An 11074-nucleotide genomic window follows, 5' to 3' on the forward strand; every position below is an offset into this window, starting at 1 on the left:
TCTCCCTGTCACTCCTGTGGGAATGAGCAGGGGGCTCAGAGCTCCATGGGTGATGGAGTGAGCCTGTTCTCCACATCTGCCTGCACAGCTGCCCACGGTGTCCCTGTCCTCTGCCCAAGGTGCATTTCCCACCTCTTTGTGTCCTACCTCAGCTGGGCCTGGGGGTCTGCTAGAGGACCCCACAGTTTAATCACATACATTCCACCCAGTGCTGCAGCAACAAGGGCTCGCCAACCACTGATGCCTGTTAAAAATAGTCTTTGAAAATGATACTTAAGAAGTTTGTCACAAAATCACAGAACATTCTGACTTGGCAGGGACCCACAGGGACCATCAAGTCCAGCTCTCCAGTGCGTGGCCCACACAGGGAGGAAGCCACAACATTGCCAATACCGGCACTGGGCTCTGACCAACTGAGCCAATCTCAGAAAAAACAGGATTACTCCAAGGTCTCCTCTGGAAAACCCTTCTCAACCTCAAGTAATTTTTAGCTGACTGAAGTGCCTGAGCTTCTTTTCCTGGTCAGAGGGAGATAAAAAGAGAGGGGAAAACCAGATGGAGGTGAAACAAGGAGTGGAAACACCACCAGGATCCCACAGGGATGTGTATGTTGCTCCCCACACCTCTAATCCCCACATCCCCGCTCCGTTTCCCTGATGACAGAGAATCTTCTCCCTCTCAATCAGGGGCTCACAGGACACAGCTGAGCACCAGAGATGTCCAAACTCCCCAGGGGTCACCTCCCCACAGAGCCAATGTTTGCTCCAGAGAGCAGGGCTTTGTGGGGAGCTCCCTACCTTGCCCATCACCAGTGGAGGTGTCTTGATGCCACACTGATGTCCATCCCCTGCACACCTCACCTTGTCCTGCTGTTTTAAGCAATGATGGGCTTGAAACTGAGCCTCAGGAAGCTGGATTCTTAAAGAACATTTAGAATTTAGATCAGATACTGGGAAAGAACCTCTTGGCTGTGAGGGTGGTGAGGCCCAGGGTGCCCAGAGCAGCTGTGGCTGCCCCTGGATCCCTGGCAGTGTCCCAGGCCAGGCTGGATGGGGCTTGGAGCAGCCTGGGACAGTGGGGGAAGGTGTCCCTGCCATGGCAGGGGGTGGAACAAGGGGGTGTTTTGGGTCCCTTCCAGCCCAAACCCTTCTGTGGTTCTATGAAATAGCATATCTGACCTTGTGCCACCCTTTCCACCCCTAAACATCCCCATCATGAGCCCCCACCTGCAGCCAGACCTTCAGCCCCATCTACAGCCAGACCCTGCTGGAGTTTGGCCTGCTCATAATCAGGGGTCTGAGCATCTGGACCAGCTCTGGGAAGAGTTTATCAGCACTGGGAGCAGACAAGCCAAGAGCAGAGATCCCTGGGGCCCCTGGGACCACCAAGATGCATTAAATGAGAAAATAACCTGCAGTAACACAAGATTAGGAGCAGATGGATGGGCATCACTACAGAGTCGAAGCTTTCAAGATGCAGGAGTATTTCTGTGAATTCCTCACGTCTGCCAAAAACCCAGACAGCAGCAAATAAAGACTCCATGGATCAGAGTAAGATTGCTTGGCTTCCCTAAAACATGGCAAACCTGCAAACAGTCAGGACGCAGGATGTTCTCCTCTTGAAGCAGCTCCGTATCTCTGCTGAGTTTTAGGGGGAGTTTTTTAAATGGTCCTGCTGGTGGCAAGATGGGCAGCAAAGATAAGTAACCTAAATGTAACTGCATTGCTGCTCTGTTTGCCAGCTGAACTGTAGCTTAGGTGATTAGTGCTTGGGATGCAAGGAAAACAGCGATATTAAAACAATAATGCACATTACAAGACTGTGGCCTCTTCCTTTTGTATCCTGCACTATGATACCCAGTTATAAAGCTGGAGACTTGAGTGGCTACATAAATGTGACTGCTGAGCATAGCTTGATGTCTGTCCTGCTCCCCAGGATTTGTCTGAACTCCTAGAGGAAGATTTCTGCAAGAAATGTTGCATCCTTGCGCTGCAAATTACTGATGTGGGCATTTCCAGGGATGCAGACACTGCCTGTACCTCTTGGAGGGCTCACTGTGGTTGTCCTTGCTGGTACAGGTGAGCATGGGGTCTCGAGGATGGATGGTCCCAGAAATGGATGTTTGGCTTTGTTTGCCCAGAGCCAATGGGAAAAAACACAAAGTGCCTCTCAAGAGAAATCCCAGGATTTCAGAATTTCATTCTGTCCTAAATCATGCCAGTTTTTCACCAAAGTGCTTTGTTTCAATGTATGTTGTGTTGCTGTAGCAATAACATTTAAACAAATTGGATTTTATTAGCTCAGACCTTTTCAATAACTTCCCACAGAGCTTTCCCATCAGAAGTTTCCACTTTGGGGGAGCAATGCCAGGAGATGGCCACGGTCTGATGGGAGAAATCACCTTTGCCATGGTCCTGGGCTTCCCTCAGCCTCTGCTCCTCTCCTCCCAGCCCTGCCAGGGTAAATGCATCAGCATTTCTGTCCCCCCCTGTCATTCTTGGTGTCCAAATGCCTGACACGTGTGGCCTTGCAGCCAAAACATCAAGTTGGGCATCAGGAGGAATTTCTCCATGGAAAGGGGGGTCAGGCAGGGGAAGGGGGTGCCCAGGGAGGAGGTGGAGTCCCCATCCAAGTGGAAGCGTCCCAGGAATGAGTGACACGCCACTCTTGGCTGGGTGACAAAGTGGGGATTGCTCATAGGTTGGACTCATTGATCTTGGAAGGCTTCCCCAACCTCAGTGATCCTGGGAAGATGGGATAGGACTGCACAGACCCTGCTGCTGGTGGCCCTACAGCAGTCCCTGGTGTGGAGCTGTGGGCAGAAACCAGGTCTTGGAGCAGATCCCTGCAGCTGGTGGAAGTGTGGGAGCAGCTGCCTGAGGAGCTGGGCATCTGTGTGAGGGTCTGCATGGGCAGGAGGGGTCACGGGATCACAGAATCACTGAGTGGTTTGTGTTGGAAGGGACCTTAAGGATCATCTCATTCCATCCTCCTGCCTGGGCAGGCCAAGACAGTGGCCCGTGAGATTCCCTGGCATCCAGGACCTGTGCAAAGTCCAAGTGGATGGCCATGAAGACCATTTCCACACTTCTACACGCAGCACCAAGCCTGGCTTTTATTTGGAGGGTGCTTCAAGGTACAGACGGAGCAGCCAGGTTTCCCAATCCGAGGGACAGATCCCAGCTGCTCTTGCTTCACACAGGCTCCAGGGAGGAGCTCCTTCTGGCTTCTCCTGTGGCTGGAGGTGGGCAGCAAGCAGGGCTCTTTTGCCTTCAGAACCCACAGCACTGAGCTCTGCAGGAGCCTGGGCTTGCTTGGCACAGAATCCTGTGCTCTGGCATCAGCCGTGCAGAGCCAGGGTGCCGTGCACAGGTGGGTCATGGAGCACCAGGGCAGGTGTCAGCTGAGCTGGGGCTTCCCCAGCTCCCATCCATCAACCACTGCCAAATCATCTGGCACTGGCACTTTGGCTTTTTGTGTTTTGTTTTTTTTTTTTTCTTACTGGGATAAAACCCTGAAGTAAATCCTGATCAGCATTTACTACTCCCTGCCTTGATCCTGGAATCACGGAATCTCAGAATGGTTTGGGTTGGAAGGAACCTTAGAGATCACCTCATTCCACCCCCTGCCATGGGCAGGGTCACCTTCCACTATCCCAAACCCCTGGCCTTGTACATTTCCAGGAATTAGCAACATGCAAGCTCAGAATGCAATTTTAAATAGACTTTTTTTTTTGTTTATGATATTAAATTTTGAGGTCCAAAAGAGGTCAGTTTTCAAAGCAAGGCTGGAAGGTTGGGTAGATTAGGGTGGGAGGAGAAGCTGCACCGGGGGATGGGTTATCCAAAACCTGTCTGGGGGTAATTACACATGTCGGCTGATGAAAAACTGGTTTGAGGGCAAACACCGTAAAAATATTGCTGTGGGGAGAGAAAGACGACAGAGATTGTGAAATCCAGTCGGCAGATTGTTTTACAGCAAAGGTAACTTCTCTCCCCAGGGCTGGATTTTACAACTTGTGTAAGGAACCAACCCCCAGTTAGCAGGGCTGCTCTGCTCTTCTTTTCAAGCACAAAAAATGCAGGGTATTTGTTAGAAACCGTGGGTTTGGGCTGATTTCCTAGAGATAAATGCAGTCTTGTTTTGGGGGAGCCACGAAGTGTTTGGGGCAGGGATTGTTTTGCATGTGGTGATTGCAATTAGTTTTTACAATCATCCTGCTGTATATATTCTTTATATAAAATTGCATTTACATTGTTTTTTTCTGAGCACTTGAAGGGTGCTGCAGGGGCTCACTGCTCTTCCAAGGGGACTAAACCCAAATAACCCAGTGCTGCTGCCTGAGTTCTGGTTTTCAGCTGAATTTACACATTTTTTTCTCCATTTGCTCTCTGTCCTGTAATTTATATTTCCCTTTGCTCCCTCTGTGTTTGCAGGCATGTTTCCAGCTCTGTGCTGTCACTTTTGGCCACCTCAGCTCCCTTTCCACAGATGAGGATGTCTCCTTCTTGGGGAAGATGAGTTGTCCTTCTGCCCGTCACCACCTGCACTCACCTTTTTGGGAGCTGGTGACCATCCCGGTCCCCACAGTTCACATTTGGGTCCCCAGAACCTTGTGCAAGGGTTTTCTCCCCTTGTTAGCACTTTCTGCACTACAGAATCACAGAACTGCAGAAGGGTTTGGGTTGGGAGGGACCTTCAAGATCACCCTGTTCCACCCCCTGCTATGGGCAGGTGTGCTTTCCACCAGCCCAGGGAGCTCCAAGCCCTGTCCAGCCTGGCCTGGAACACTTCCAGAGGCGAGGAATACACAACCTCCATTCTCCCTGGGGTGCACTGGATTTTCATCCCAAAATCCCCCTGGGAATCACCCCCACATTCCCCTGTAAATGCCAGGAGGAGGCTGCAGGAGCCTCATCTCCTCTCGTGCTCCCCACCCCTGCCTGCACAGCCCTTGTCTCCCAATTCCTCCCCTAATTACCCTCTTCTCCACCTCCCATTGCTCCCGTGGTGCTGGATTGGAGAGACGTTCCCTAAGGGAAGCAATGGGGTAAAAAATGTCCCTTGGAGCCCTGTCCCAGCCCGGGGTGGCCCTGCCTGGGCAGGGATAGGGACAGCCAGCCCCGTGGGGTGGTGCCAGCCCCGTGGGGTGGTGCCAGCCCCGTGGGGTGAAGATTCCCAAGGGGAATGGTCCCCTGGGTCTCTGGCACACTTGGCCTCGTGCTTTTTGTTCCTCCTGCAGGTGGGCAGGAGATTTTGGGGACACAGAGGGGGTCTGGGATGGCTTACCTCCAGGGCACAGTGCTGGAGCCTATTTTCTGGTGGGAATTGTCAGGACAGAATTAGAAGTAGGTTGAACTTTATCTACAACTTGAACTGAGGCTGAACTCAGCCCTGTTTCATTTTAGTTTTTCAAAGTTCAGCGGAGTTCACAGGGAGGGAGGCAAGTGGGGGGCACTGGATTGTTTTATTTTAACTTGGTCTTTCTGTGATTTCACTGTGGTTTGACGGCCTCCTCGGATTGGAAAGGCTCTGCTCATGGTATTCCCAGTCCGAGGTGCTGATGTGGTGGCTCAGATACTGCCACAGGATTTATCCCATGTCAGGCTGGATTTAATCCATTTCAGGTGTTTGCAGCTGGGGTAGTGCAGGGCTGACCAAGCCTTCCCCAGGCTCAGCCCTGGGTCTGCCCAGCCCAGCCAAGGGTGAGAAGACAACGGGGAAATCTGGGAGTCAGCTTGCAGAGGGACCACAGCACTCTGCACTGGAGATGCTCCAAGGGATTTTGGGCACATTTTTGTCCCGTGCCAACCACCCGGGCTACCAGACAACCTTCCACCACCACCACCACTTCTCCTAATCCTTATTTTTCCTGTGGCCACCCCGTAGTGGAGATGAATTTGCTTGCCTGGACGCAGCTGCGGGGCCCATGAGCCAGAGCTGTGCCCCCTGTCCCTGACCCCAGGGGTTGTGCAAGCTGCTGGCCCTGTGCAGAGGTGTGTGGGTGGTGCAGGGAGCACGTACAGAGCCCTGCACCTCGCTCTGGGGACACTGCAGCCCCCCTGGGCCAGGGGAGGGGGTGATGGAGGTTTCACTCTGAGCGCACGGCAGAGCTGCGCAGGCACAGGTGGCACCGCACCCCTCCATGGCCAGCTGTGTTTCCCAGCGAGCTGACCATCCCTCCCCAGAGCAGACAGGAGGCTTCTGCCACATGGATTTTCACCTCCTAAGTTACTCAAGAGTTTGTGGAAACTTCACCAGTTTTTAAACAAAGATGCCTCCTAAGATCACTGGCAAATCTAGGGAATGCATAGGGCAGACTAGTTTCCTGGAATAGGACCTACTGGAGGAAAAGTCCCTCCAGGCTGGCTTCTAACTATGACACATTTGATAGCCATTCAAGGAGTACTGGGAAACTTGTCATTTGTCTCTGTGAGGCCTCAGACAGAGTTTCATCATCAATTCTGACTGCTCTGTGAAATAAAACTGGCCAATGTCTACAGCAGCCCTACAACTTCCGCGGTTTATCTCGGACGTATCATGGGGTGATCTGTTCTTCCCCCCCCCGCTGCAAGGTTTTATACCTGGGTGCAAAGTGACTTTATCCCTATTGCACCTTGTTTTCTTTCCTCCTGGCAGGGCGACCTGCCTTGTCCCATGGAGGGTGGCACGGGCGGTGGGTGTGCCTGAGCTGCCACCACTGTCAATGAACTTTGGCACCTTAAACCACGGAGAGCCCGACGTGCCAGAGGGAGGGATAGGTGCCTGGCTTCCAGGAGATCAGATTGCCCCAGGGGATTTGCTGGCAGTCCCATGATGAGCCTGGAAGGGAGCCCAGACGCCGGGGCACCGCCGTGCTTTCCACCCAGGGCACTCAGCCGGGGTCCCTGCAGGACAGCTGGTGGCCTTTGTCCCCTGCTGTCACCCTCGTGCGTGCAAACCCCAACCCCACATCACCCCCAAGCCTGGATGGGGTGAGTGGAACCCACCAGGTGGGGTGTGAACCCAGGGGATGGTGGCAGATGGCAGTGGGCAGCCTGGAGTGAATCCCTCCCAGGGGATCTTCCCCATGCATTCACCAGGCTCACCCCCGGGGCAGCTGCCTTGGGCTGGGGGTTTTTTCAGGACAAGTCTGGATCTTCAGCTGTGGCTCACTTCCCCGTGCTGCTCCAGGTGCAGGAGATGTTCTGTTCACTCCCAGCTGCAGCGAGCTGCAGCTTGGCCACCAGCATCGTCCATCCTGCTCAGCCTCCTGCGCTCATCCCAGGTCCCCATGGTCTCTCCGAGCTCCTTTTGCCTCCAAGGTGCCCAGTGGGATCTCAGCACCGGCTGTTTTGGGGGCAATAAGGAATCCAGGGCTGCAGAGGGGTTTTTTCACATTGCCCATCCAAGCCCTGCCCTCAGTCCCTGTGAGCTATTCCTAGGAGCCCTTGCCCAAGAGCTCTGCCTCCAGGAAATGCCATTATCAGCTGCCTGCATCGGCTGCTCCACTTGGAGCTCCCGGGGCGCCCGGTCCCAATCCAATTTCTGCTGGAAGGAGATAAGACAATGAAAGGAGATAAGGGCCAGGCAGCAGGCTGGTCACCCTGACTCACAGGTGTCAGAGCAGCAGTTTCAGCCCTGAAATGTGTGGGTGGGTATGGCAGGGGCAGCCAGGGCTCTCCAGCCTGCTGGGGGTACCAGGAGTGCAGCACTTGGGGTAGATTGAGGTGGGGAATTCACCCTCCCTGTGGGGTGTGCACAGCCAAAACTGGGCATTCACAACAATGTACAGGGAGAGGGTAAAGTTCAGGACTAAGGGGGGCTTTGCACGACTCAGTTCTCATCCCTGTGCATGCTGCAGGGTGGGGGGTTCCTCCCTCTCCTCCCCAAAAGCACAATCCCACACCCCTTTCCCTAAGCACCCCCTTGGCACCCATCTCCTCCCCTGCTTGCAATACCAAAAATTGCCAGGTTAGTGACAGAAATAGAAAGACATGATGGTCAGGGACCACTGGTTTGTCCTCCCAGCTGGTCAGTGGCAGCTGACTGGTGAATGCCTTTAATTAAAACTAAATGGTTAATAGGAAGCTGAGCAAAGTTCTCCCTCCGGGCTGCCAGCACAGGTGCCAATGGAAATCGTGCCGAGGGCTGAAGAACTCGGTGTCGAAACAGCCAGACTCCACCTTGTCTCTCTGCCAGGGCCCTGGCATTGCCACAGGACCTCACTCCCAAATACTGCTGGCCCTGGTGCCCCTGGACCTGTGCCTTGAGCAGGGACACCCCCATGGACACCCTTGGACCCCTGTGCAAAAGGGGCTCTTGTCTCCGATTGTCTCTGACCTGCAGTTTTGGTGGGAAGGGGTTTTATTTGCTGTATTTTGACTGTTGCCCATTGTGGGGGGGTGGGGGGGGGGAATGAAGAATTACCCAATACAGAGCAGTTTCCCAAGGTTGAGAAGCAGGAGGTTGGAAATAATAATTAATCGACAGCGGCTGGCGTGGGCTCTGCTCACCTCAAACAACCTGGTCTAAGGGTCACTCCACAGAGGTGTCTGCAACTCAGAACAGAAAAGACCTTGGCCTGGCCTGAGGGAGGAGGAAAGAGAGAAAAAAAGAGAGGTGAAACAGGGAGTGGAAACACCACCAGGATCCCACAGGGACATTCATGCTGCTCCCCACACCTCCAGGCCCCACATCCCCCCCGCTCCGCTTCCCTGATGACAGAGCATCTTCTCCCTCTCAATCAGGGGCTCACAGGACACAGCTGAGCACCAGAGATGTCCAACTTTATCTACAGCTTGAGCTGAGGCTGAACTCAGCCCTGAACTCCCCAGGGGTCACCCCTCCCAGGGCCAATGTTTGCTCCAGAGAGCAGGGCTTTGTGGGGAGCTCCCTACCTTGCCCATCACCAGTGGAGGTGTCTTGATGCCACAGTGATGTCCATCCCCTGCACACCTCACCTTGTCCTGCTGTTTTAGGCAATGATGGGCTTGAAACTGAGCCTCAGGAAGCTGGATTCTTAAAGAACATTTAGAATTTAGGTCAGATACTGGGAAAGAACCTCTTGGCTGTGAGGGTGGTGAGGCCCAGGGTGCCCAGAGCAGCTGTGGCTGCCCCTGGATCCCTGGCAGTGCCCAAGGCCAGGCTGGATGGGGTTTGGAGCAGCCTGGGACAGTGGAAGGTGTCCCTGCCCATGGCAGGGGGGAAAATGAGAGGATCTTTAATGGCCCTTCCACCCCAAAACACTCTGTGTTTCTCTGATCATCACCCTTGATGAAGTAGACATCATTAAACACTCATGAAAACACAATTAAATGCACTTCAGTATGTATTTTATTCTCAAATGGCCTGAGCTAAAATGTGAGAGAGTAAATGGAGCTCTTTGACCAAAACCTCTGCAATATGTGCAGGCTTTTCAAGCAGAAAATAAATGTGCTGTGTTGTTCTTGCATTTAAAACACCCTCAGCAGACATGCAGCTCATCCACAAAATTCACTGCTTTGCCACACTGATCCCAGGCCAGGTCTTCAACTGGAAAAAACATTCCTGGCTGTGCTTGTGGAGATTTGTTCTCTGCCTGGGGGTCTGATGTCCTCTGTCTGGAAGGGAAACCCACTGTGCACTTGTGGCTGATGCTTATCTCACTGGCAATGCTGTTCCTGGAATTCCAGGGTCCTCCTTATCTTCAGGAGAATCCTTATCTTATAGCAGAATCAGCTATATCCTCGGAGATAATTGCAATAAATAGCACAAAATGCTTCCACGTATCAAAATGTATTAATGGGGGAAAAAAACCCCATCATTTCAGAATGGATAAAAATGTGGTGTACCTGACCCATTTTCATTTAATGCCTGGCAAGGCCGCTCCCTGCCCAGCACAAATCTGAATTTCCACGGGATCCTGTGAGCTGGAACCGGACCAGGGTTCCAAAACCACAGAGACCTCAGAGGAACCCCAGATTTCTGGTGGGTGTTTGCATCCTTTTGGGAATGGGGTCCTCAAAGAGATCCAAATGATGGTTGGGAAGTTGGGAACCGCTGGGCTGGTCCTTGTCAGATCCCCCAAGCTCCTTGTGGCCCCTTTGCAGTCTGGTGCTGAGAAAAGCTGCCCTTGCACAGCCCTCCCTCACCTCTGCAGAGCCATGGAGAGCTGGCAGATGGCTGGGGGCACAGCTATCACATTCTGGAATAATGAGAAGAAAAAGATAATGGTTAGAAGCAACGTTTACCCCAGTAAGTGGTGTCTAATGAATCCTGGATAATGACTTAATAATCAAGGTGGTCAACTAACAACAGAGGGAGTCAGGAGGATGGTGTGTAAAGTGCTTACAAAATCAAAAGATAGCCCAAAATGAAGCTTGAAGGACCTGGTGCTGTTTAGTCTATAGAATTAATAAATGGACAAAGGGATAATCATAAAAATTATGTAAATCATGAAACACAGCCACTGAGGGAAAGGAAATAAACCCTTCATTATCACAAAAGAAGGGCTGAGAAGTCGTGGGCTTGACCTGCAGGAAGGAAGATGCAGCCTGGGTGACAGACAGATAATAAAGGCCTGGGAAAAACTGCCTGAGAAAAAGACATAATAATGCTGCACTTAACATTTCTAAGAACGGGCTGGAAAAACACCGATTGCGGGTCGTTTGATGATGTCTGGATTGCCCTTGGGATTAGCAGGGGGTTAACTGATTTTAAGTGCTCTCTTCCAGCACCATTTTCTATAAATTCCGTTTACTTTGCTTCCTCGGCTGGGTCGTGTTTTGAAGTTTAAAGAAATTCCTCATTTTGATGTTTTTCTCAGACCAGTCCTCCTGCAGGGAAGAGAAGCCTTCCCCTCCAACAAGGACAACAAACATCCAGTAAGCCTGGAGGAGAGATTACTAACAGCCCAAACCCAGGGATGTGGTAGACATTGCTCCAGATATTCAATATCCAGCTCTGGACAGGTGGGAGCTCAGTTCCCAAAATGTTTTCTTGCAGAGAGATGTGCCAGCCTTGAGGAGATCTGTTCCCATGAGATGCTGTGCGTCTGTTGATACCAGGCCTGGCGCAGAGACCAGCCTAAACATGATAAATGCTTTTGAAGTTC

General features: G+C 52.3%; 1 long non-coding RNA gene across 1 annotated transcript; it reads left to right on the forward strand.

Moving 5' to 3' along the window:
- Positions 1–9774: 9774 nt before the first annotated feature.
- On the forward strand, positions 9775–11074 carry LOC143692203 (uncharacterized). Its single transcript, XR_013180069.1, has 2 exons — positions 9775–9948; positions 10787–11074. It is a non-coding gene; the product is annotated as an uncharacterized LOC143692203 (long non-coding RNA).

The sequence above is a fragment of the Agelaius phoeniceus genome, chromosome Z (genome assembly GCF_051311805.1).
Source record: "Agelaius phoeniceus isolate bAgePho1 chromosome Z, bAgePho1.hap1, whole genome shotgun sequence".
Taxonomy (NCBI): domain Eukaryota; kingdom Metazoa; phylum Chordata; class Aves; order Passeriformes; family Icteridae; genus Agelaius; species Agelaius phoeniceus.